This window comes from Dermacentor albipictus, unplaced genomic scaffold, assembly GCF_038994185.2.
Source record: "Dermacentor albipictus isolate Rhodes 1998 colony unplaced genomic scaffold, USDA_Dalb.pri_finalv2 scaffold_23, whole genome shotgun sequence".
Taxonomy (NCBI): Eukaryota; Metazoa; Arthropoda; class Arachnida; order Ixodida; family Ixodidae; genus Dermacentor; species Dermacentor albipictus.
This window is the reverse complement of record NW_027225577.1, coordinates 4,416,902-4,444,243: the sequence shown is the minus strand read 5'-3', so window position 1 is coordinate 4,444,243 and position 27,342 is coordinate 4,416,902. Positions and strand designations below refer to the sequence as shown.

General features: G+C 48.2%; 1 protein-coding gene across 6 annotated transcripts in view; it reads right to left on the bottom strand.

Moving 5' to 3' along the window:
* The window catches only part of LOC139052454 (alpha-2C adrenergic receptor-like), a 744,579-nt gene that overhangs the window by 687,522 nt on the left and 29,715 nt on the right, over positions 1 to 27,342 (bottom strand). Inside the window, exon 2 of one of the 6 annotated variants that reach the window (XM_070529563.1) lies at positions 9,306 to 9,331. The exons of the other annotated variants lie outside the window; for them this stretch is intronic. The gene's annotated coding sequence lies outside the window, so the exon portion shown is untranslated. The remainder of the gene's footprint in view (positions 1 to 9,305; positions 9,332 to 27,342) is intronic. 6 annotated transcript variants of the gene reach the window in all.

Sequence of the window (27,342 nt, the reverse complement as noted above, 5' to 3'; positions counted from 1 at the left end):
TGCTACGACCACTGTGCCTTTCTTCCTTTCACCAGTGCCACGTCCGCCACAAAGTAACGTAGCACTGTTGCCATTCCTGCAAGGTTTCTTTTTTGTCTTTCTTTCAAGGAGCTTACGTAACCACTCAAAGCAGAACGTCGGCACGTGAAGGGTAAGCGGACTTGTCTCTTGTCTTTTTCTTCGTTTTCCGCCTGCCTTGCGGCTGACTCGAAACGTACTCGAGTGATACTTGAAGATGTCGCAGCCTAGGCGCGAGATGCTAATCAGGGGAAGAAGCGGCCGATTGAAATTTCTGGTACGACATTTCTTTATATTCTGTCTCATGCGTTCTAAAAAAATAAAGTTCAGCCCTTATTCGCATCCGCCTGATTTTGCATAAAACCATTGAGTACAATTCAATCTGCTGTGTGCTGGTGCTAAAACATGGTAAAGCGTCTGAGGCGTGAGTACTTAAAAGGACTTAAAAGAAAGCCATACAAGAACCTGAATGTATTTCGCTTTCTTTTGACGTCCAGTAATTTTTATACTATTTGAAGAGAACGAGCTTACCTGAACAGCGTAAGGCTCCCGTATTAAATCCTGCCATATCAATTTTCATGACACGAACATCGGTCGGAAAAGTAATATAAATCAGAATACTTAACAAAAGCATCGCACGCATTTTATTGTGGCTTCACCGCAGGACGGTTTTATATTGCAGCAAAGTTTATTTATTATAGTGCGGTGAAGAGAAATGAGAAAATACGCAAGTATTATGAGTAAACGTCTCACTACAGTACACTCTGGTGGCGCCTTCAGAAGACTAAGTTGCAACGGGTACTCCATAGCTAAATACTGTACTGTTAAGTGGGCAGGGGCCTCGCCGAAACACCTGAATGCTGGGGTCGTATAAGAACGGCTGCCTGCTGTCGTGGACAGCCGATATTGTATGCGAATGCCACCCGGTAGGCTCTGACTTTTGAGGTCCCAACCGAGGGACCATCCTGTTTCGAACTTTGATTCACCAGCTGCCTTTGAGGGGCTCTGGAAAACCTGCACCACCCACTTTCCTAGAACATCAGGTGCTCTCCTAATGCCTCCGTTTGATAGTAATATTAAATTTATCTTCGCATGCTGAACAATATTACCGCCATACATGTCTGCATTCTCGTCAAGCTTACCAAAATACATTTCTCATTATGTCTCAATGGCCGGGAACAAAATTCTTTACATGTCCTGAGCAACAACATACTATAGTCAAAGCGACACCATGGCCAGTCGCATAATTATTTATCATGTTGAATCTTGTTTGCGAGCGAACCACACCGGTTTGGTTGTTTATTTGAACTTTAACACAGACCCAATTGCGCCACAAGCGCCAATGTTAAACTTTCCCTCGCTCAAGATGTAAACTTGCGCCGTACTTTTGCAGCCATGACTTCGCCAAAATTCACAACATATGTTAAAGTGCGCACGTTTTCCTCGTCCTCATTCACGCAAATGATATTACCTTTTTGCTTTGTAAGAGTTGTGCTTTGAAATTTGATGTGATGAAGCCCCAGTTGCTCACATATTTGGAAAGTAACAACGCAGTATGTGTATTGTCAATGACAGCTGCAGGTATTGCTTGCTTGAAAGTGGAAGTGCGAAAGCTTTGATGCGCTCCAAGAACGTACATCGTTGTGCTCTCTCCGAAATGATAGCAACGAATTGCCTCTCCAAGCAGAATTAGTTTTTCCGAAGCTACTCTTCCCAAATAAGTCCGGAGCACGCACGCGAGCTGGTTTGTATTCCCGTCACGAGACTCTATATCATCGCAGCGAGCCGGGAGAAAATGAATAATTAAAAAGCGTCACAACATACGGCACCGCGTTGGAGACGCAAGTCAACCAACCACGTTGGAAAGGAAGCAGCAAACATCTGACGCTGTTCACGCATCGAATTCTAAAGAAGCGCTTTTGCCACACACCAGCGAGCGTTCGAGGTCGCAATTTTCTAGCGCGCAACAGATACATGAAAGGGCTTGCCATTTGAGCCGACTCTACGCTTCACTACCTCGCGCAGCATCGGCGAAAATTTCGTTTCAAGCGTGACCGTTTTTGCCAAGTGGAGCACCCACATAGCGCGACCTGCGGCACAGAAGGAATGCACTATTCGTAACGAAGTTTAGGGGTGCGTGGAAGAAGGTCGTGTTCATTATCAAACTTGGTTCTCCTGCGGCGGGTTTGTAATTTCCGTTGGTTATAATTGCGCAAACTCTAAACCGTACTGTAGACAAAAGAAGCGAGATATTGACACGGCGAATGCGCGCTTATGTATTCAAAGGTACGAGAGCTCTTGCGGCATCCAGTCAAACTCCCTTTAAGACCGTGGTCTTTGCCAGTCGGCTGAGAAAATTATTCGGTGCCGTTTCCCCCAGTGCTATATATATCGCAATAAACACCTGCCGTATCTGAGACTGATGCACCACACACACAGGTGTATATATATATATGACGTCAAGGACAACTTAGGGGAATTTACTTGTACTTACTAGATGAATTAAAGAAATTAAAAAAAGAAACGGTGCCGCTGTAGCTCAATTGGTAGAGCATTGCACACCTAATGTGAAGACGTTGGATCGTTCTCCAGCTGCGGCAAGTTGTCTTTTTCATTGATTTGTCATTTATTTATTTCATTTAGCAAGTGCAAGTTAATTCCCCTGTGTTGGCCTTGGTGTCGTTTGTTGGCTTCTTATGTTATGCTTAATAAAAATCGGACCGCTCGGTTAATCTGCTTTCTTCTCGTTTATATTCATACATAGAGACATCACTCTCAACAACATAACTTCAGTGGTCCTACTCCCGCAGCATAAGCTGGCTTCTCAACGAATAGGGTAGCTGTGGAAACAATGCATGAGCCTGTGAAGAAACTACAAAGCGGCGAAGGAAAAAAAAAGACGAGAGAGAGATAGAGAGAGAGAGAGAAGACATTCTGCAAGAAACGCAGCTGTGAAAAGGAAACAAACAAAAAGTGCCGACGTCGGTAAACAGTCAACAGGATCTAGCAAGAACGACTTTAATGGGATGCAGAGCGGAAGAGCTACGGCGAAGAGCGCAGCGGGGAAAGCGAGAGTGAAGAAGAATCGAGGAAGAAGCGAAAGAGAGTTCTCGGGCCGAAATGAGGGTCGCTTCCCAGCGGTGCGCATATAGGACAAAGTAGGCCGTGCGGCTCGCGCACGCAACCCGAGCGCCGGTGCAGCACCGCTCTCAGAATTTAATCTCGCGGCTGAACACAGCTCCTTAACTGTTCTCCAGTTCAAAAGCTCATTGCTGCCAGCGCCGCGCCTTTGCGTCGGCGAGCGAGCGAACGAGAATGGCTGGGGACTCCAGAGAGGCAGCGCCGACTGAACGCTGCAAACCCCCCCCCCCCCTCCTCCTTCCCCGAATGCAGAACTGGCTGCTTGCGACGAGGGAAGGGGATTATAGTGGTTGTGAAGATTATAATAGATTATAGTGGAAAAGGGAGTCGGCGATGATGATAAAACAGTAATAATACTAGTACTCAGTGAGAGACAAAAAGCTTAGAGGATGCCACGCCGCGCGGCAGTAAGAGGAACGCGTGAGGAGTCAGTCTTGCTAGAAGTGTAAAGAGAGAAATAAATGAGCTAAAATAAAAGGTTAGGCAGTCTGGGAGTGAGCGGAAGGCGACGGAATATGGAAAGAAGAAAGAGAGGTCCTTGCATAATAAGAATTGAAGAAAAATAGAAAGAAAAAAAACGGTCGTAGAAGGCACTCCGCTCCCTCCGCACGTTGGCGCTTTTCCCATCACCTTTCCGGCGTTATCGCGCGTCGGCATGCAAACCGGAGCGTATATATGCGCTCTTTGGTTCGAAATGCCGAGAAAATATTTCTTCCTTCTGCGTCTCTGCTCTTCCCACCCGTAGTGGTGCGCTCATCGCGCGCTTTCGACGTAGCTGCGCCTCCATCTGTCTACTTTACTTCTTTTTCTTCCGATCTCTTTCTATCTGTCCCTATAGTTGTCCTGCATTGTGCCATGTAGTCAATTCTTCTATTTCGCAAAGCGTGGGTAAGGAAATGGGACTACAGAGACATCGAAAAAATTTGCAAAGGACAGTTCCCAGAGTTTGTCATTGCATGCTGGCAGGCATAAGTTGCATCGTTTAGATGTTTGGCCAATCGGCCATGGTTATGCATACCTGATCCGGGGCAAAGTGAAAAAAAAAGAAGGAAAAAAATTTACACGCGATAAGAATAATTGGTACTAGAGAAAATGAAAGAAAAGGAAGGAGAGGTGCTCGCACTTTTCGGCTGGCTCTTTAAGGGTTCTGGAGGCGTAAAACACAGTAATTTTTGTAACGTTACTTAAAAACTTTCTGTAGTTGGTAGCGACAGCCAGGAATGAAAAAAGGGAAAGAGCAAGTGAGCTGATGAGAAGGGCGGCTTGTAGCTTTTGCACATAACGGCAGAGAGTGCTAGATAGGCGAGGTCTCAAAAGCTCAGGGCCGAGTTCGTATCGTTGAGAGTCATTCACTTCTAAGTGCTCTTCTAGACGCGTCTCCTCAACTATCTAAATAAATAACAATAATAAAAAAACGATGAGACACGGTTGCTTTCTTGCGGTAGTTCGCGTCGACGGGCTGACTGAATATGGGATTTTCTACATATTGAGTAAATGCGTTGCGGAATATTCAGCCTGAATATGCACTACTCTCGGAACCCCTGGGGCTATAAATAACGTTAGTGCAGGAGATGCGGCGTTTGTATGTTTGTTGCGCAGAGACTTTGGGCTGAATTTCGTAGGAGATCGCGCTAGCGCGAAGTTATAGTGACATCACTTCTGCCATTCGTGTTTTCTCATGTGCCGGTATCTAAAGAAACAGTGACAGCGACGTGGAACGAGAGGTCGTAATTCAAGACGTGCAGGTTCCACCTCTTGCTGTGGGCTTCTCTGTGGGACGGCATGCACTATGGAATTCGGGAGCGATCGCGTGACCACCCACGCAGTCACGCAAGCCACAGGGAGCTGGGCCGCTCCAATGGCGACGTCTTCGCCGTCGCATTAAGTATCGCGCGCTACAGCTTGAAGATAGGGGGAGGCACAATCTACGTGACAGGCTAAAAATAAAAATAAATAAACAAAACAACAGGAATGCAGAAGTTAGTTCTCTTGAAAAGCAACGAAGGCGCTGGGGTGGAGTGGCTGGAGATATTTTCAATTTTTCAGGCTAAGGGTTTTTGTTTTTTTCGCGCATTCGTTCTGCACTACCATAATATATTACGCCACTGCCAGAAAGCGCGATTACCGGGAGGAGAGAGTGAAGTCCAGACTACGGCGGGAGCAGACACGTGCTCAGAGAGTAGGAGGTAAATAATGCGACGAGCGAATATTTTAAAACAGCGACGAGCGAAGTAAAACAAACGGGACGTTAAAGTGACGCTTGTTTGACAGCGAGTGAACGGTCTCCCCGTAGCGCATCCTCGATGAAGTGGTGAGTAGGAACCGACATGCAAGTTGCTCATGAGTGCGATCGCTGCGACGGCTATATATAACATCGAGGCGTCAACTTTGCCTTACGTTCGGTGGCCGCCTGCGTAGAGGCAAGGGCAGGGTAATAAGGAATGTCCAGAGGAAGAAAAAAAACGACTGCGGAGGAAGGGGGAAACGGCCAGGCGAGGGTGTGAGCGACGAGAATCTCGCGGCACGCGAGCACACGGCTGTGTACATTCACAATGCGCGCAGCGCCCTGAGCGCTGGCGGGCGCGCGCCTCACTGCCTGCCATAGCAGTTCCAGCACGTACGGATATGTAAATGACTCCAGGCCCTCAGGGTGCATGCGGTGCTCCACGCGCACTGCTGCAGTCCCCGACTTGCCACGAGGGGAAGAACGTGAGGGAGGAGAGGGGGGGATATAGAAATTGAATTTTAAAGTAAGAGCGGATATTTCGATTCGCTAGCTTTGCGTTATTTTTCTTCCTTTCTATATTCTTTCTTATACCAGAGTTTGCCATCTCTTTATGGATTGTCTCCATTTTTCCGAATTTTTAGGAACCACTTCTTAAAGAACGTAGGCTGTCAGCCCACGACATTGTGAAGACGAGGAAAGAAGGAAATTTTTCGCACCCAGAAAAAACACAAACACGGAAGTTCAAATAACCACATAAAGAAAAACAATTTGTGGCTAACAGAAGCACAACGACGCCCGCAAACACGCGCGCATAAAAAAAAAGAGATAGGTTGCTTCTGTAGTTATACTTGCGTTGGCCGCTGCCTCTTTCGAACAGAGAGGGTCACACTTCCGGCATTTCTTATCCCCGGAGAATCTGCAGCCCACTGACTGCATGCTCCTCCGCCGTTTCTCTTTGGAGTTAGAGCTCTCGGGAGAACTGGGTGGAGAAAAGGCGTCGACGGGCGCGGAAGGCATCTCCCCGTTTTAAAGACTTCCTCCGGCTGCCTTTGTTTCTGAGCATTGCCGCGCATAAAGTATGCGTGAGCGCCACGAACGACTTCCCCCGCCACCCTCGAGCTACTTACTTTTTTGGCCGAGTGTGTGCCACAGTCGACACTATATGCGCTCCTAAGCCTCTTCGCGGCCTGTGGGTAACGTATCGCCTTCATCGCCGATACAATGGACGTTAAGTTGAAAATTATGCCGAGCCGCGTAGCCAATGAATATCCGGCCCCGCTTCCGTCATTCCGGGTCGCAGTCGACTCGAATGCAGAAGAAGCGACTCGCGTCCGGGTCATTCGAATCGTGTTCAAAAAAAGACGCGTGTCGTTTTCTTTCTTTTTTTTCGTCAAGCGCGTCAGCTCGTACTTTACGGCGCGCTTAAAACACCCGAATTCTAGCCTAATCACTTTCAACCGGAGTGCCAGTATTTTTTCTTGTTTGTTTCACAGTTCGCGTGAATAAACAAAAATGTTTGGTGTCAAACGCCAGTCGAAACAAGGTGTAGACGTACGTGGAAGGCGGTGGGGAGCTTGACGTCGGAAGAGTATCTAAAATTGGTACATCATGCTGGGTTTGCCTTCCAAAAGCACTTATACAAAAAGCACCCCCCACCCCTGTAGGTTCGTAGACTCAATTCATCCATCGGGGCCCGCTGCACAGGGCCAATCGCCATATTAGAACATTCTCTTTTTAATCAAAGTTAAACATTCGGCAGACAACTGCCTGGTTGGGAACAATTGAAAAAAATAGAAGGAACTCTCCAACAAACAATTTGTTTTTAAAACCTGACATTTTGGAACTCAACTGGCTCCTTCTTCAGGGGTGAGATGGCGTGAGGCGTAACAGTTAGCATATGCGTTTTTGCCGCATTGACAGGTGCGCAGACACGCGCGCAGACACTGTTTGTAGACCTTGAGAGTAAACGGCGGGAATTGTTCCTGACAAACGATTGATGGTACCCGACGTTTTCTGGATCTGCCACGATTCCAAAAGGTGCCGCCGGCGGTGGTTGTTTTCTCTCTACAAGATGAAAGTGACGTCGGGGCTAATCTGAGGATCAAAAAGCTCGCGCTGTTCTGCCACAGCACTGCGTTCTCTGTATAACTGGCCAAGTTGATTCTGGTGATGAAAAATTCTTCTCGGAAAGTTTTTAGCCTCGCCAATATACGACGGACCCGCTGTGGTTGCTTAGTGCTTATGGTGTTGGGCCACTAAGCACGAGGTCGGGGGATCGAATCCCGGCCACGGAGGCCGTATATTAATTGATGGGGGCGAACTGCATAAACTCCCGCGTACCGTGCATTTGGCGCACGTTAAAGAACCCCTCGGTGATCAAAATTGGTCCGGAGTCCCCCACTACGGCATGCCCGTAATCAGACGTTGATTATGGTACGTGAAACTCCAGAATGTTTTTAAAAATTTATGATGCGGGGCATTCGGTGCAAATAGTATTGCACACTATGCCGTGTGCCTTTTCACCAGGAACGCGGTCTTTTGGACGAGGGAGGAGGCCTAGAGAGACCATAGAGAGAGGCTAGTGAGCGACACCAACCTCTAGCCCTCACATCACGCGCGCTAACGGGTCGCTGAAGCCTTGAAGGCATGGCATCAAGACACGATGCCATTTCCTGGGTGCTGTACTGGTTGAGTCAGAAGAGCCATGTAAGAGGACTTTGTCTAGACATGCTGAAATGCGGTCAGCATGATTCCACTCCTACCAGACAGTAATTAAGCCCAACATAATTTGAAAGAACGCAGTATGTAAGCGCTTACTATCGTAAGGTACATATAGAGTATCGCTCTGTCCAACACTGTCCAACAGTGAGGAGACTGATGGCCACCGCACGACGCACGGGTGGTCATTGTTCCCGGAAGGTGTAGGCTTATGCGGAAGTAAATAACGAGTTTATTAGCGGAATCAAGTTAAATGGTAATTTCAAGGCATCTTAAATTGTGCCAACTCCGTAGTAACTTTAGAGACTGTAGAGATTGTCCAGTTGATGAGATGGCCCGGTCTCTGTTGCCTGCTAGCGCATGACGTAAGGGCGAGATGACACAAAAGGACCGTTAGTTTATAGACTTCGAAAATTTCAGGACGTGGATGAAGAAACCTTACGGCTAAGCCAGCATAATCCCAAATCTTCTTGCTTGACCTCGTTAAAAATTTGTCACTTCGGATTAAGTGGTTAACCGGAAAACCTTCCTGCCTTTTTGAAGAGCTATCCCCTCTTTTATTGTTACGGAGCAATCATAGGCTTTGTACAGCTCGCACCTGACGACACCTGTACCCATGGGAGGACGTTAGTAGCAAAGAACGGTGTCACTCCGCCGAAATTTGGTATTGTTTTCCGGCCCCTTTTAGCCGCGACATACAGCAACATCAATATCGAGGGTATAATTTGCTCAAACGTTCACTATCAAGGAAAGTCCGCTATTTAGTGACCACCACTGATAAGTTGCCTCGATCAAGACCACATGCTTTGCTACGTGGAATATGCACCAGAACCGAAGCGTACAGCCTCGTTAACTGCCCCGAGCAGACTCCTGTGAAGAAACGTGCTTACACGCCATTGAGCGCCTCATACGGTTCATTAGCTTTACTTCAGAAGGCACCACTCAAGCGTTACGCCTTAAACACCTTGCCCTAAGCGATCCAAGGGTCGTCGTAGAGTATTGCGTTTTTCTTCTTGTACTTCTTCTTCTGCTTTTGCTCGAGCTTGCGCATGATGGTACGGGGGTCACTTTTCATACATGTGTGCGCGACAGGGACAACAGCTGCAGCTTTTATACAAGGATACTTTTTATTACTAAGAAACAGGAGCTAAGCCTTAGAGAGCGAGAAAGAAGAATAAAGAGATAAGGCAGAGGGGCTAACCTGATCGCAATGTCCGGTTTGCTACCCTGCGCAGGAGGAGAGGGAAAAGGAGGATAAAAAAGAAGAGTAAGAGAGAGTACAGGAACATCAAGGAGAGCACTACACATGGGCAAAGGATTTTTCGAAGTCCCTTATATTGTGGACAAATATTAGGATCTCTGGTTAATATGGCATTGTATGTATATGGAATGCATATATGTTAGACACTGAATTCACTTTTCTATGTTGTGACATGTTGTGTATGTGCACTGTACCTATAACGTTTGTGACATTTACTCTGTATTTCACTATGGTGAAGAAAACCCGCCATGATGGCTTAGCGGCGACGGCGTTGCGCTGCTAAGCACGAGATCGCGGGACCGAATCCTGGCCACGGCGGCAGCATATCGATGGGTGGTGAAATGCAACAACGCCCCGTGTACCATGCATTGGGTGCACGTTAAGGAACTCCAGGGAGTCGAAATGAAACAGGAGTCCCCACTACGGTGTGCCTCAACGTCATATCGTGGTTTCGAGACGTAATACCCCCAATTTTTCTTTATGGTGAAATTTTGGGCTGCGACGATTTATTGAAGTGAATTGTATAATCTTCCTTTGCTACCTCTTTTTTTCTCGTGTGACATTTTGTGCATCTCTAATATACCTATAGTGTTTCTCGGCTCAGCATACTGTAAGGTCATTTTAAGCAGTATACGCAATCCCCTTCATAACGACCCTTCATCCCGCTACCGAGGACCGGAATTGGTGCCTGTTCCGCCAGCGTTCTTGGCACATGGCAGTTCTTTATGTCACCCATAGTGCATTAGTCCGCAACAGAGAAAGAAAAAGAAGATTTAAAGTAAGCTTAATTTGAGCAAAGCCAACCCCATCAAGTTCAGCCGGAGGCGGCCTCCCTTTCCTCCAAAATTCTTGCTTTAGGTGGGCGATCCAGCATGGTTGTTCATGTGCGCTGCTTACTGACTTGTGCTCGGTAAACGTGGAAGATCTGGGCACTTTTCTTTACTTTTCTGGTATGGTCGCTTGTTTGTATGAGCACCGTAGACCAGGTGTCGCCTGCCGCCTGGATGTGCGATTATGTAGTACGTGCGCGTGTCACGATAGGAAAACAACGAATGAACGCTTCTGATTTATCTCGTCTCTGTTTCTCTTCTTGACAGGAAGAAGGATACAGCAAGCGAATGCCGTGCCTGCAACTCGGAGACAACGCAAACTCTCTCGACGGCGATTGCACCAAAGGCCACAGGATCGCGGAGAAGCACGCCACGCTAGCACGCACACAATGGCGCGTGCTCTCGTTCCCGCATCACTGCGCGCAACTGCGCCATGACAGCAAGTTTTGAGCGAGGGCTAAATGGCAGCAAACTCTGAAGACACGAGATCTCCTTAAGTAAAAAACGAGATCTCAGCAAATCTAACAAGCCGCACGAGGAAATGGCACAGAAAAATATGCAACAAGCTGCGCCGGGCGCCGGGTTTAACGGTCAGTGGTATAATTCACGACTAGGAGTCGACTGCGAGACCAGCTGGCCGGAATAGCTATGGGTGGGCGTACAACACAGGCGCGTGCCTCCAGGCATTTGCGCTACTCTCACTTTCTCCTCGCTGAGGCGTATGAGGCTATCGAACACCATGAAGCTCCACGGAGCGTAAATATTCCGGCACGCCTGCTTTGTGTTCGACGATGGTGCTCTTTTTAACGACATCTCCTCTAGAAAAAAAAAAGACAAGAGCAAGAATCAGAAGTGACGGTTATTGTAGTACAAAAATATTTTAATGTTTATTCATTGTGGAGTCGACATTATATGTTGCCACGGCGAAAAAAAGTTAGCTTCTGCGAAAACGAATCTCAATGACCTGATGGCCTCCTGGTGCTTGCTGCTGCACCGTGCCCGTCTTGTAGTCAGCAGTTATTTTTCTATTAAACTTTGAGGAAATTATTCTATCGCGGGTTCATGTTTCGTTTTTTTTCGCGCATGTTCAAGTGCCTACAAGACAGACGCCAATATAAGAAGTAAAATTGACTGCCACGCAGCGCTATATTACCGCCCGCTGCGTCTGCTCTCGAGCCATCACTGGTAAACGTTTTCTACAATTCTAGCTGTGAGAGCTGGTTTTAAACAATATTACAGTACAGTCTTCCGAGTCGGTCGCCTTTTTCGCTTTCCGTCACTTGACGTTAAGCAGCAAGAAGGCTTTCTTCCTTGCTTTGCTTTCTTCCTTCTTCATTTCTTTTTGGTGATGAACACATCAACAGAAAGGCCTTTAAAAATTGCTCGGTACATTGTCGGGGTAGCCGCCTTTAAAACTGCTCGCATACGATGATTTTACTGTATCTTCTGGAGGGTGGAGGAGAACAAAGAGCAACGTAATTCCAGACGTAGCTGTGTCCTTTTACTTGCGAGAGCAAATCATAGGCTTCACCAAGGTCCGCAGTATGTGCACCTTGTTATGACATGTTCATCAACGTGCGCTTGAAGCGACCAATCGATCAAAAAGAACATGTGCGTCAGCGACATTTTGGGCAAGAAGGCACTGGATTCGTGATCAAAAGTGCTCTCGGTCACAGTTTCATACGACGATGCTTTAGTTATTGTTAGATTCGATTCGATTCGGTGCATGTGTGTGTGTGTGCGTGTGCGTGTGCGCGTGCGTGTGTGCGTGCGTGCGTGCGTGTGCGGGTGCATGTTTGTGTGTACGAGATTTGTTTCGAGCAATATTTTATTGACGATGAAAGGTGTTTGCCATCCGAGGCAGGATGACAACTCGTGTTTTTGAATATATGCGTAGAGAAGGGAATTTCGCACTTATTGCGCACACCCGCTTTTAACAACAGAATAAAGAGTCAATGCCCGACATTTCCGACATCAGCTACGTCACGATGTTGGAGAATAAGGTTGCTAAAAAAAGGTCATCCATCTAAAGTGTAGATGTATCCAAGGAAGCTTTTTTCGGATGCCACTAGAGCAACTGCCAGTTCACCGGCCCTTCTGTCCTCTCTTTCCGAGTAACCGCCAACAGGTGAAGCTTGCTTGTTTACTTCGCGTCACTCGCACGACCTCCTCCGCTGCTCAAAACAAGGCTCTACACATATACACGCGCACCACCCAGACGTATCAAGCGCCAGCGTCTACGGTGATACGTGCTCGCCCTGCGGCCATCGAGGAGCCACCGCTATTATAACCTGCAACGTCGAGCCGCTCCCCGGCTGCCACCGTTGCCGGCCGGGCGGTTCTTTTACTCGGCGAAGCCTGTCACATCCGCGCGTGATGGCTGCGTTTAGCGTTCGCGCATGTATGGGCGTTGTTGCTGTGTTTGTTGACTTCCCCTGGCCTGCCACTCCCTTGCCTTCTTCCACCCGAGTCGCTGGTCAGCGCCGCTCTTACCACGCGGCCGGCATCATTAGCGACAGAGATTTGGGCAGAGGAGCCCGGATTTGCGCTAATCCACTCGGAGCGGACGTTTTGTCATCCCCAGCGGCACCGCATTCCCCTCCATCTCTTTTCATCTTCCGTAGCAGCTTCTCCCCATCAGACACCCTTACCCGGGTGTCTGGGGAAACGGTTTGCTGTGGTTTGACGAGAGGGGCACGAAGCGAGTCACTTCCGTCCGGTTCGCCTTGTTACCGCGTCTGTATGCGGCAAGCAGCCTCGCAGTTTCTTTTTGAAACAGATGGAGAGATCGAATCTTTTGATGCAAGAAGTGCATGTTATATCTTGAATACCAGTTTTAATATCTTTATAGTCTAATGAATGGCGTATGTCACCATGTTTTTCAAGTCGCGCAACCAATTAGATGGGCTAAGAATTATTCTTATTGGTAGGTTGTTACAATACATTTTGCAGCCGATTTCAAATTTTGCCGTATGCGAGTTCAAGAAATGTATGAACCCATCGTGCCAGTGCGCAAAGCGTAAGCAGCATAGTGGTGTGGTATATGCTACAAAGAATGAGATCACTTTTCCTAAGTTGAAAAATGAAACGAGCACAGGACAAAATAACTGTCGGCTGAGACCCGCAAAAAGTCCAAACCATAGCTGCAAAACACAAGAGCAATAGCGGGCTCGGCGATGACAACACCGCGGATGAGGACAGTGACACGGCGAGGGCAAATATGCTGACATAGACAGCAATGACGATGACGATGGCATGGCAATAATAACGGCACGGACGAGGTGCGATGATTTTCACGTCGTGGACACGCGATCCAATTGTAGGTGCTTTTTCTTGTCGATGAAGCATGATAATGATAAACATTGTGATGGTAAAGTGGTATTTCTTTGAAAGCTATCAAACGCACCTTTTGCAGCTACCGCAATAGAAGACAATTCTAGATTCTTCAGCTGACATTTACGCTTAAGGAATGTCCGGTTGCACCGTACAGTAGGCATAGATAACGGAGCGATCATAGCTCAATCTCTGCTACTATGTAGTCTTCTTTTGTTTCGTTTTGTTTAGTGACGGCATAAGTACGCTTGAAATTGAGAGGCCTCTGAACACAAAGCGAATTTCAGACGGCACACATGAATGGAAAAAGCACTTCTTCCCAAGGCCTAAAGTCCACTGTTGACGACTCATAATGATCGCAAAGCACCCAGTATAAGATCTGAAAACAAGAATGTTCATAAAAATTTTAGGCTATAATTCGCGCACGGAGTTCGCCCGCTAGTCTTCACTATATATGGTCAATGAAGTAATTCAGTAAAATATAGGGAGAAACAACGAAGAAGTGGCTCTTCTGTGGAACCCCGCTTTCTACTGCTCTTATTTTTCGAGTATTAAAGCGAAGAGTAATAAAGGTTTACTAATCTCGTTGAGCCGAGTTTCGCCGTCGCCAGGAATTTGACCTTCATTCGACCGCAGCTGCGCCGTAGCCTTGGCAACGCATCACGTGACTCCGCGCGCCAAGCTCTGCCGTCACCATCGCCGGCTTGGCGCATGCACGCTCCGCCGCTGGGTTGCCGCCTGTCCACGTAGCTCGCTGCGCGCCTGGCTAAGAGGAGCGCCACGCTGGCCTAGTCAGTGTGAGCTTGGCCATGAAGGAGAGCAAGGCCGCGCCGTCTTCTCTGAGCGTTCAACGGAAGGCTTCGAGCCGTCGTCGCCAAGCGGCGTCTGATCACTACGCGGATATCGCCCAGCAAACTGCTTCACTAGAGAAAGTCCGGAATGCAACAGGCGTTGCACCGTCGAGGTCAATGTAGCGACCGTGTTCGCGCCCTGTCCGTTTGTGCTTCGACCCTGCGCATGTTCTCGGCGTCTCTGCATGTCTATCACTTGTGGTTTTCCTGTGGTACAACAGGCGCCGCACCGTCGAACGATGCGTGTCTACCCAAGCCTAATCACAGCCATGTCTAGCCACCAGCCTACGCACAGCGGTAATACCTGGCTTAACGATGATTGTATACCTATAAGTATAATAATTACAGCTAAATTAAAGGTTAACGAAGTGAAGTTAAGACTTAAAGGGACACTAAAGGTTAATATTAAGTCAACGTGGGCTGCGGAAATACCATCCCAGAAACCTCGAAACGCTTGTTTCATGCGAAGAACTTATATTTATATATAATGCATTCCGAAGCGTACGCGTACCTCTAGCGCAGTTCAAATCACCCGCCGTCCGATCGAGGAGTGGTGACGTCATGGTCTCAGTGACGTTGCGCCGTCGTTGAGTAAAACGGCGCCCGCAGACGGCGCTATGGCTTTTTTACGCGAAACGCAAATGCGCGGCCAAAAACAGAGCCAAGACAGAGCCGACAGCAGCGCGAAAGCGGAACTATGGTGGCTAGCGGAAGGAAAAGCGCGCTACGATTACCTGGTTCTTTATTTTATGACGCCAAGTTTGACGCTATTTGCAATGGACGACCCTGACAACGACACATTGGCTCGCGACGCTGGGCTAGACTTCAGCGATTTAAGCACTGATGAGCGTGACCTGCTGCTGAGGGTTCGCGCTGCCGGCGTCGTTGCGTACTACTACGACGGCAACTGTATGTCATGGCTGTACATATTCGCACATTTGTAGCTTTTCCTTCGTGAAAACCAAGTGGGCACTCACCGCCCCGACTTCGACCTGCAGTTGTTCTTGCGCTTTGGAGAATGCAGGCAAGACCGACGGAACAGCGCTACGGGAAAGCATTGCTTTGAAATGCACTCCACACGACTTCAGTAAGTCGGCATTGAACTCGTAATCTGGATGAAAGTGCAGGGAGCACACTGCAATTTTGCGGCTCTTTGCCAACGCGCTGTGGCAGAGGTACGGCACTTAACCACTTCGAGCGGAGAGGTTCACTCCGTGGCACACAGTGATAAGTAACGTTGGATTCACCGCTGCAACTACTCTTGGCAAAGTTCCATGGCCCGTTCGCACATCCCACGACATCACATGGACGTGGCATTCTCGCTGCTTGTTCCAAATGCAAGTTTCGCGAGCCAGCAGAACCAGCGCAGCACGACGCGATAACGAAACGACTGAAACTCCAAAGCGCGCGCGGCGCAGGGCCGAGCGAAAACGAAACCTTTCGACCACCCATACTACTAAAGGGTAACGTCAAAGAGTTATTTTTTCTTAGAATCGAACAGAAGTAGACAAGTAGTATTTTCTTCTGTCTTCTAACCTAATGAAATTATATATTTAATACGAGTAGTTGAGTACTAGTGACATAAATTATGATGACCTTCGTCATCGGGCTAGTACCGGGACGTCGCTGGGGGATCTCAAATCGTGTCATGTATTTACCTCAATTTCTCGGTTACTATAGCTCTGTTCGCGATTATATTGACGCTTTAGACGTTCTAGAGCATTGCTTTATCACTTTAACTTGACTTCATAGTAACCTTTAGTGTCCCTTTAACCAGGCTGAACCAAGCTTTCGCTTTGCATATCTAGAGTTAGCTGAGCTAAGGCGCAGCCATTTTTTTTTGCGTGTTTGCGGGAAGCACCGCTCCCGATACCTTCGGCGATGTAAATGGAATCAGGTAGGCATCCGGGCGAGACAGACGTCACAGCGCCAAGCACTCCGAGGAAACGCAACCACCTCATGAGCGACACAGGCAGCGAGGACCCGATGCTGTACGACTATGCTTCTGAATGAAAATGCGTCGGATGACGGCGACTACTTGACAGTGTTCAAGCAAAAAGGAAAGATGAGAATCGTTACTGCTTCCTCGTCGTCGTCAGGTTGAGGGTAGGCGCTCTAGGGCGTTAACGTTTATAAACTGGGATAAGTTTCGGATGATTCGGCAGGAGAGAGGAGAAAGCGGGAAGAAATTCGAAGGCCTGCACCGGCCGCCCCTGGAGGATTGGGTCACCCAGGTGAGGGAGGATGCAAAGGAGGCTACGAAGGAGATCACTGCGGATTTGGAGCTGGATAGTGTTGATAGCAGGCTGGCTCATCTGACTGAAGCCAAGCGGTCTATGCTGGCTAGGTGGAAGGGGCAGTGGCTTAATCGCAGGCTGCGTAAAAAGATTTCCGAGCTGAATAATCTGATTGAGGAGCACTGTAAGCTTTGGTCTAGGCAACAGTGGGATGAGGTATGCAACTCGGTGGACGAGCAAGTGTACAACGGGAGGTCGTGGGCCTTGCTTAAGCATTTGCTGAACGACTCCAATACGAGAGTTAGTCGGGGGTACGTCCTTGCTAGAGCTGTACCCGATGCAGTGGTGTCTGCCTCGGAGGAAGCGCTGGTTGAAAAGCTGGCCAACAAATACCTTCCTGTTGCGGACCCGGTTGCTCTTCTGACGGAGAAGTCCTACACGGGAGAGGACAACTTTTCCCTAGATGAGGACTTTTGTGTGGAAAAGATACGCACGGTTTTGCATAACCTTAACAGCAAGTCGGCTCTCGGACCGGACGGGATTTCGAACAAGGTTTCGAAGAATGTGGACGACAGGTCAATCAAGTACCTTACCGGGGAGGTTAACGCTCTGTGGAGAGACGGGGTTGTTCCGGAGCAGTGGAAGACAGCTCTCACGGTGCTGATTCCCAAGGCTGGCAAAGTCCCAAGCATTGATAACTTAAGGCATATTTCGCTCACTTCGTGTGTAGGCAATGTAGCCGAGCATGCGGTGCTTAATCGGCTTACAAGGTACCTTGAGGAGAACCAGGTCTACCCCCACCCTATGATTGGTTTTCGGGCCGGGCTGTCAACTCAAGACGCAATGAAGCTCATCAAGCATCAGGTCATTGATGGAGATGGAAGGGGCGTTAAGGCCATCCTAGTGCTGGACCTGGAGAAGGCTTTTGACAACGTTCGGCACTCTTATATTCTTAAGTCCATTTCGGATCTTGGCCTCGGCGTGCGCTTTCATGACTATGTCAGATCCTTCCTGCCAGGCAGGAAGGCTACCTTGAGGGTTGCGGAGCTGGAGTCAAAGACGTTAAATCTTGGAGACAGGGACACTCCTCAGGGGGTCGTCATTTCGCCCACATTGTTCAATCTGGCCATGGTCGCATTGACCAAGAAGCTCTTGGAGATTCAGGGAATTAAGCACACCATGTATGCAGATGACGTGACCATACGGTGTCCCGGTGGTAGTGACAGTTATATCGAAAGTGTTCTGCAGGAGGCAGTAGATGTAATTGAGAATTATTTGGACCCCGTCGTGCTCCCCCTCCAAGTCGGAGCTGTTGCTGTACAGACCCACTAGAAGGGGACCCAAGCCAACGGGATGTATCCCCGTGTACCAGCTGAGCATTCAGCTTCGTACAAGAAATGGCGATCTCATACCTAGGGTAGATAAGATCAGGGTTCTGGGGATGATGATTGAGTCGAACGGCGCCAACACGCTGACGATCCAGAAGATAATTGCCAAGACAAAAAATGCGGTATGCCTAGTGAAGAGGGTGGCCAACAGGCAGACAGGGTTCAAAAAGGATAGTCTGATTAGAAGTATGCACGCATTTGTATTGTGTCACTTTACTTATGTGGCGGCCATGCACAAATGGAAACCATTGAAGAAGGAGAAGCTTGGCACGCAGATCACGAAGATCACGAAGATCACGAAGAAAGGGTTGGGAGTGCCAATGTGCACCAGCACCGACCGAATTCTCCAGCTGGGAATTCATAATACCTGGGATGAAATAGCTGAGGCTCAGGAGAGGACGCAGATGGTGCGTCTCTCTACGACTAGCGCGGGTTGGCAGATTCTGAGAGAGTCATGTGTTTCTCAGGAGAATATTTCGCAGCTTCATGTCGGTATTCCCTTGAAGGTCCGTAATGGGTATCACGTCAAGCCTGTTCCCAGGAACATGCATCCGGAGCGAAATGTGGATGGAAGAAAGGCCAGGGGAGCTTGCCTGCTGAGACTCATTCGGGATGAGAATCAGAAGGTTGGCTTCATCGATATTTCTTTTAACGATGAGAGGGAGATGTTTACCATAGTTGTCGTGGACAATTAGGGCAGTGTCGTTAACGCTGCTACCGTTCGGACTGATAGGCCAGAGGTCGCGGAGCAAGTGGCTATTGCGCTCGCCTTGGTTGACAGGCGCAGGCCTTTTGCATATAGCGATTGAAAGTCGGCCGTTAGGGCCTTTGAGAAGGTCTCGGTGGCTAAGGTTGCTTTTACAATTATGCAGACATGTGAGATCTCTAAACACCACTTATGTTGGTTCCCTGCTTACCTTCGCATGATTGAGGGAGCCCCTCCGAATCTCAATGAGTCTGCTCATGAGGCAGCGCGAGATCTTACTTTCCGCTCTGCCCCGCGCCACGGCGTGGAGGTACTCCCCAAAAACAGAGACTCCCCTTCCACATACAATCAAATCACGAAGTATTACCTTCTTAATCGCAAGGTTTACGGTTTGCCGCATCCTAAACTAAACAGGGCTCAGGCACTTACATTACGCTTACTACAGACTGGTACTTATCCTTGCCAACGGAGACTGAACATTTTTTATCCGGAGACGTATACAGAGCCTTATTGCCAATGTTTTGGTACTTCAGCTACGCTCGAACACATGCTCTGTTCTTGCGAAAGAATTGAAGAGTCGGCGATCAAGGATGCGTCCAGGTGGGAGGCTGGACTTCGCAGCCCGGACATGGATGAACAATTCTGGGCTGTCCAGCAGGCTCACGACGTGGCCGTGAGGCGTGGCCTTCTGTTCCCGACGTGGGAACGGTCCGCTCAGTGGTCAATTATCACTACTTGCAGTACCAAATAAAGTTTTCCATCCATCCATCCATCCATCCTTATCTTCATCAAGGACGACGGCGATGGCGAAGAACAATGACTTGGCTCATACTATCCTCTTCTTGCCCGAGACGCCGACCGACGACTTGAATTGGCTAAACAGGCAAGCCATATCTGTGACACTGGAGGCTCTTGTTCCGAGCGAGATTACGGATGTGATAATCAACACCCTTAAGAATATCCTCGCAGTCGATATCAAGAATAGAGCAGCGCTGGATATCTTGTGCATAGTCAAAGTGCTGGGCACGATAAATGTGCGCAACATAATACCACAGGACAGCAATACTTTATCAGGCTTCATTTATGATGTCGATGAGTCAATCAACGACAAGGACCTGCTTATTTTGATTAAGCCGGCCACAGCGGATGTAACTCTTATTGAAATCCATCGCCTAGGAGAATCACGTTGTGTGAAGATAACTTTCAAGGGAGGAAGCTTGCCATCAGACGTGAAAGTTGGATTTTTTCGTCATTCAGTGTGACCTTTCGTTCCGAGGCCACTTGAGTTGTTCGAAGGTCGGCCATGTCAGTGGTATATGCGATAATTCGACCGTGTACCCAAAATTGTTTGAGCAGCACAGCACTGATGCTTGCCGAGCGACTAACTTCAAATGTGGCAAAGCTCAACAGCTCTGCTACAGTCATCATCCCGGCAAAATCTGAAGAAATCAGGTTGAAGACTTCATGCGTTACCGCATCGACGAGTGCGTAGCTCGCGGAACTCCATGCTGCACTTGATTTCATTAATCAGAAACTACCACAACGGACAGTCTTGAGGGATACTACTTCAGTGCATAGAAAACCCGATGCGCCACGGACAAAATGAAAACTGGCGTCAGAAATTCGACAGATATATCATCGTAGCCATGATAGTCTTTGAATGGCTTCCAGGACATTGCAGCATCAACGGGAATAACCGCGCAGACGACGCCACCCGATCTGCACATGAAAATGGCCAAGCTGTCTTGGTTCCGCTTTCTCGAACAGACGCTGCGGCTGGGCTGCGATTGATGTCCGATAAATGTACAGTGCTCACGGAATGAAATAGGACACGGAGCATTTAGTAACCTACATATGTGCAAAGTACGCGAGAGCACCATGTCATGTCGCTAGGAATTTGGTCACCAAAGGTGAAGAGGACTCCGATGTAAGTGTACGCGCCACAATTACGTTGATGTGACAAGTACTGCAGCCGGTTGAAACGAAAGTATGCGCATTACTTAACCCTAAATTGACGCGTTTCATTCCGTGAGCACTGTACTTTGCCCCCATGAGTTTTTCACCATGTGTCCTTTGCGTTCGTTGTGTCCGGACATACGCATGCATCGACCGCCTAGGTTAACACGACGTGAACAGACCATGCTGTACCGTCTTTGGCTAGGCGTTGCATTTACAAACTCATATGTTGTCCTTATTTGAATCGCCAGCCGCCCCACGTGCGACACATGGAGCAGAGATGAGACACTCGCATACATTATCTGTGCCTGCCCACGATATAGTGCCCAGGGAGAAATGATGTGCGAAGTGCTGGATTATTTGGAGAATCGTCCACTATCAGAACTAAAAGCTTTAGGTCAGCGCTCCCAAAGAACATTCGCACTGAAGGCCTTATTAGCGTTAGTAAGGTTCCTGCGGCCTACGGGGCTTCCCGATAGACTTTAAGAACGCTGCCCCCTACCACCCCATAGTGTACGCGGCTTATTTGCACTCGTATCTCTTTCTCTATCTCCCTCTTCCACTCTCTCTCACTTTTTATCCCCTTTAACCATACCCTCGTGCAGGGTAGAAAACCGGAACTACCCCTGGTTAAACTCCCTGCCTTTCTATGCACCATTTCTCTCTCTCTTAATGGAGTATGTTCGTAAAGAATCGTGAAGTGACAAAGCGTGAGGTGCGCGAATATGCGCCGTTCTAGATTTTTTCCTTCTATTGAAAACTTGTCCTCCATCAATTCATGACCGTGCTTTTTACTTATCATTAGAATTTGTCTTTTCTCTCTTTTCTTTGCATGACCCATTTCAGTGTCGCTGTTTTGATTGATTTATTCGCAACTTTCCTGATACTAAAGCTTACATAAGTAGTAAATTAGAAACAACTTCAACATAGAAAAAAGGAAGGCGGCGCGAATGACGACAACCTGAACGGAAATGACTGCGAGGAAATCAAATGAATCCTTGCGAAGAGCAAGAAAAAAGAAAATATAGATGAAGCTAGCAGCAAGCAGCGCGAACACAATGAATCGATCGCAAAAGTGGAGACGCCGAGAATAAAAAAAGAAGATAGAGAAAGAAAATATGACGCTTAAAAGCCCGTTTTCTTCCCCGATGATCTGTTGATTCTGGCTGCAGTTCCGTACCTAGCTTGCAGAGGGATACCAACTGATTTGAGTGAAGAACTAAAATAAAAAGAGAAGGAAGAAAGAGAAAAAACAATCTATTCCACTAGAAATGCGCAACGAAGCATCGACGTCATATGGGACCATCCACCGATGGCGACGAATAGGGAAAGGTCACCCCTCTGTGTAACAATACTCGAAGCTAGGCAACAAGACGAAAATTCGTGAACTGTGATACACAAAAAAAGAAAAAGAAAACGAGACCGAAAGTGTAAGCCAGAAGAGGGCCATGGAGAAAGTCACGGTAGAAAAGAGGCGGTGGTCTCCGACTGAGCGCGAATCGTACTTAATCGAGATTTAATCAAAGATCCGTATGGCTGGAGCGGAAGCGAGAAATGAAAGTGGAGCAAAGGAGAAGCGAAATGGCACCACAGGACGACGAAGGAGAAAGCGATCGGGAAGGAAAAAAAATAGAGATCATCGGAAAGATAAGAGGGACAACCTACGTGAGTCGGTGGCATTAGGGAGCAGAAAATCCGAGACGGAGAGAACGTTAATATCGGCAACCCTTAACCGGCGGTGTGGCGCCATCGGCCACGGCCACGTCACTTAAAACGGATTGGGACACCAAATTCCTCTTTGGTCCCTCCAGTCAGAAGAAGGCTTACTCTTGTATACTAGACTTTCTCTTTTCGTACCGGGCAATCTGCCCACCAACCTCCCAGACGTCTACGGCCCGTTCCATCTGCTGTTCTTTTTTTTCTTGGCCTTGTTTCGCTTTGTGGACGCATCCTGAGCCCTCTAACAACTGTCGCCGAGCCCTCGCGTCATAAGACTCTGGAAATCCCTCCCACGTTGTGACGTGCGCAGGCACCTAGACTTCGATTTATTGTTTTGCGTCCTTGGTGGTCCACGTCATCTGAGCATTGGCACTTGCCGCGCTGCTCGAACGCTGCGGGGCGCAAAACGAAGAAAGATATGAGTTTATATGCCATCATCTCGTCACCAGAAAAGGTATATGTATGTATGCTCTTATGTTCGCAAAGAGTGACGAAAGAAAGAAAGAAAGAAAGAAAGAAAGAAAGAAAGAAAAGAAAACAAAGAAAGAAAGAAAGAAAGAAAGAAAGAAAGAAAGAAAGAAAGAAAGAAAGAAAGAAAGAAAGAAAGAAAGAAAGAAAGGAAGACTGGGGTACTTGCTGGATGAGGCAAATCAAACAAGGCGAGAAGCAATAAGAGCAAATACAAATTTGGGCATATGACGACGAAGACGGCAATGAGATATGCGGAACGCCCCAAGAACACCGGAAGCGGAAGTGAGCAACCCAAGTAACTGAGAGCGCGGACTACTCCTTGAATTGGGTGTTGTTTGCTTATTTTTCCTTTCATTTCCTGTCTTTTCTTTTTTTCCCTATCAAAGAAAAAAATATCAAGCGAGCATCTACACTTCATGTATTCAGAGGCGGTTGTGTCGTCCAGACGGCTCATATCGAGTTGGCGGCGACGAAGTCGTTTTTGACGACACCATAGACACCATCTGTGTCGGTTAAGCGAATGCAATCGCCGAGCGCCCAGCTGCCGCAGCAGCGAGCGACAGGCGGCCAAGTGACACGTGTTGTCACTAAACAATAGACCAGCAGGACGCTCGCACACGGAAAAAGCGATAAAATAAAGCGAGAGAAAAGCGACGCACTGACTTCTACTGCGCCAGCATAAAAGAAGATTAGTTCGAGCAACTACATTACGAGCCGCGAAACACATTGGAAATCGATGCATCGGTCCAGCGCCGGAATGAGTGACGCCCGGCGGCACGTGGATCATTTTCTCCTAATGCTTTGTCACTTTCTCCCGCTGTCTTCCGCGTCGCTTCAGGTCGTTTCAGAGAAAGGGGGAATCCAAGGACAGAGAGCACGAGGCGGAAATAGATGTACGTAGAGAACAGCGTCAATAAGAATAAAGCCAGAATGAAAGGATTATAAAATAAACAAAAGAAAGAAGCCGTGTAGGCGACAGAAGTAAAACGCCATTTTTTCGCCCGCTGTTGGCTTGCTGTATCAATTTCGAACCCATCCATTTTCACTGAAGCGGAGGCAAGTCCCTAATGAAACGTTGACACGTCCCGATTAGCTCGTACATCACGGATTATGTACATATCTATATTGCAAGCAACAGCATGTATCAAAGTGACGCATGAGTGAGAATGACTAGAAAATTTGACACCGGGCAAAACGCGTGCGTTTTAACAGAGCTAATTTTGTTGCCGCGTTCTTGAACTCGGCCTTGCCTCCTCCAATTATCTGCCTTCCCTTTCTCCTACACTACAGTGTACAGACATGCTGGAAGCATTTGCGTTTTACACGTTTCCAGTATTCGTGGCCGACTTCGGAAAACAGGTGTACCGGTTACACATAACCAATTGGGAAATCGTGAGTCTTATTATAGATAATGTGATTTGTCGGAAAGAAATGTAACAAGTCCCAGAGCATGTATATAGGGGTATAAGACACGCTTCACTGACCGCTCGAGCAGAGAACGAGCATGTTGTTCATTGTATCTCAACTTGCATGTCTTAATGAATGAATGAGCTTGCGCTTGATTCAAACCCAAGCCTCTGTGCCGTTAGATGAACACACACACACACACACACACACACACACACACACACATATATATATATATTTGTTTTCGCGCCATAGGCAAGATTCGTTGCCGAGTATGGAGGTACGTAATGATTTCACACGATTTTTGACACACTATTTCTATGGTTCTTGTCTGTATCCTTGTCACGTCTAAACTATGATCGGTAGCGCGTTGGCCAAGCCACTTACGCATGATCCAACTGAAGGCAGTAGGCCGGTTGTGCCGTGCCTCGAAAGAACATGCATGAAAACATCGTTGTCTCTTCCGAGTCGTCGCCGTCACCGTACTACAAGAGTCGCTCGGACGTTAGGACGGAGGAATACAACGCCGCAAAGACGACAAGATAACAACCATCCACCTCACGCAGCATGAAAGCACCCGAAGACAGAACTCGATGAAGAGAGCCGCCAGCTAAACTTGATCTGGCACGTCGCGGGAAATACGTCACACCGGAGGGTCGTTGCGGAGATGCCGGCAGAAAACTATCCGGCAGGGTGCCGACTTCAAGAAGTCTACGCTGACGGCTTTTACCGGCCATTGCGCCGTGTGTAGCGCGTTTTCTTTGTCCTGTCTTCACCTTAGTTTCCGTTTCCATTCTTTCTTTCTTTTTCTTCTTGCAGCATCGCCAGTTTACTTCGTGTTTTGTGCGCAACCATGGAAAGCAAGGGGTGGGAAAACACGAGAAAGGTCTCCTGCCGCGGATGGCTGCACGGCCACCGAGCCAAGCACATTCCATCAGCGGTGGCGTTCGGCCGATCGTGCGACGACTTGGGGAGAGAGGTAGCTTCTTCCGTTGCCGCTACAGGAATACACAATCGTAAGCGAAGGAAAAGTGACTACTGGAAGCGTCGGATACCAAAAGAGTAGGCGTAAATAAATCTCACGATGAGGCTTGTACGGTGAGGGGGCAACGACGAACGGAGCGCCGGAAAGTCGATCGTGCAATGACAGGAACACCGTCACGACGGCAGAAAATAAAATAAAAAATAAATACAGAACGAAGGAGGGGAGGGGGGGGGCGAAGGGGGCGTGGTGGCGGCGCCAGTCTGTGTTTCGGGCTGGTCGGTGTGTTCCTGTCGTGGTCTTGTTCAGTGCTCACAGAAAGCAGAAGTACAGTACAGACGCGCGCCCGCGCACTGGCCAGGCGGTCGACTGACCGGCGTGTGGCCGGTTCAGGCGTGGAACATCGGACGCGGACGGGAAACTCAATCGCTGTTTAGCCGAAATGACGGCGTCCGAGCGGCGTCAGCATTGATTTCCAATGCGTACACACACTCGCTCGCATGCTTCCGCGCGATTCAGCCCTCCGTCTCTCCGCCACCTTTCATCTGATGCTTTTTGTCTTCTCTCTCTGTTTTTATTGCTGTACAGCTGTCTCTCCTTTGCTCAACACTCGACGACATCTTCTTACGACTTTTCCTGGTCGGTGCTCTTGCGTCGTTCACTTTTGCCTTTTCCTGAACGCCCCTTACTTTATTTCCGCTACCCAATTGTTTTGGCCGCCCGCCACTCTCGTATATCAGGGCCATATCGAAGCCGGAAATACATATATAGAGCTCAGCAGGGACGCTGGGTTCATTCTTCCTACCTCCCTCCCCCCCCTTTACTTACTTATGCATGCCTACCACACCCTCTAGTGTACGACAAGCTTTTTTTCTCATTTTCTCACAAGCACCCTCTCCCGCCCAGAGCTCGCACTTTATTGCGCACGCTTTCGTGCCTTCCATCTTAACCGCCTTTGAGGGATTCTCTGGAAAATTTACATTTCTGAACTTTCTCCCTGCTAAATGTAAACCTGAAGTGATGGTAAAGCTTGAAATCAACGTATATTGCATTAGTAATTACATAGAATAGAGAAACAACTCATCTTAATCCCTTCACCAGAGGACTCGCAATATGTTGTGTTTAAATAGTCTGCGCCCTTCCGTCACCCTCTAGTCAGCCGTGTCGCATGAGGTAACATCCACAACCTCCTGACATCGTTACAAGGCAACAGTTCATTTTCGCTTCTGTCTGTACTACAATTTATCAAAATGGGTCCACTATCTTTACCAACGTCATTAGAAATAGTTGACCTGTAGAATGTGCGAAATTTACAAGGGGAATTGGATTCATTGCTGCTTACTACAAAATGAATTAGGCGGGGGGGGGGGGGGGGGAGATTGCAAGTACTAGACCTATAATTCGCTTGCCTTAACGCTAGAGTAGTTTGTTCACAGAGCAGCTCCCGAGATTTCCTTTTTTCTTCCTCACTCTTCTCTGCGACAGCGCCGTCGATCGTCGAACATCCCACCCGTTCGCAGCCTACACGTTCATTAGTCGCCTATGAAATCACTTGCGTCCTTCCTGATGCTTCCCACTTATTCTCTTCTCCCTAGTTCTCTGTTTGGCGTTACGGAATACCTGTTTGGGTGTCGCCACTTTCGGCTTCGTCATGTAGGCGACGAAAGACAATGGTGAAGCGAAAAAAATGAAATGATAACCGAAGCACCACAATACATAATGAGAGGAGCCATGCACAAGAGCGGATCGCTTGACGGCACCTGACCTGTCCATTTATCTTCTTCAGCATTTCATTTCTTGTTGTTATTTTGCTTTAGTCCTTCGAGCACGACATTGGCGAGCAAGAACAGCAAAGGCGGCGGTAGACCGAGTGATGAAAGCGCAAGACGAGTTCGGGCGCTACTCCGCCTATACCGCACTACGTTGCAGTGTACGCCTACAGCTCCCGCTTCCTCATGCCGGCGCGGCGCAAGCGCGAAGCACCCCATGAGCATACACTGGTGTGGCAACCGAGCGTGTATTGACACTCCGGAGAGGAAACATTGAGAGCTACCGTTGGCCTCTACTTTTTATTTTGCTCTTGCTTTCTTTTCTACG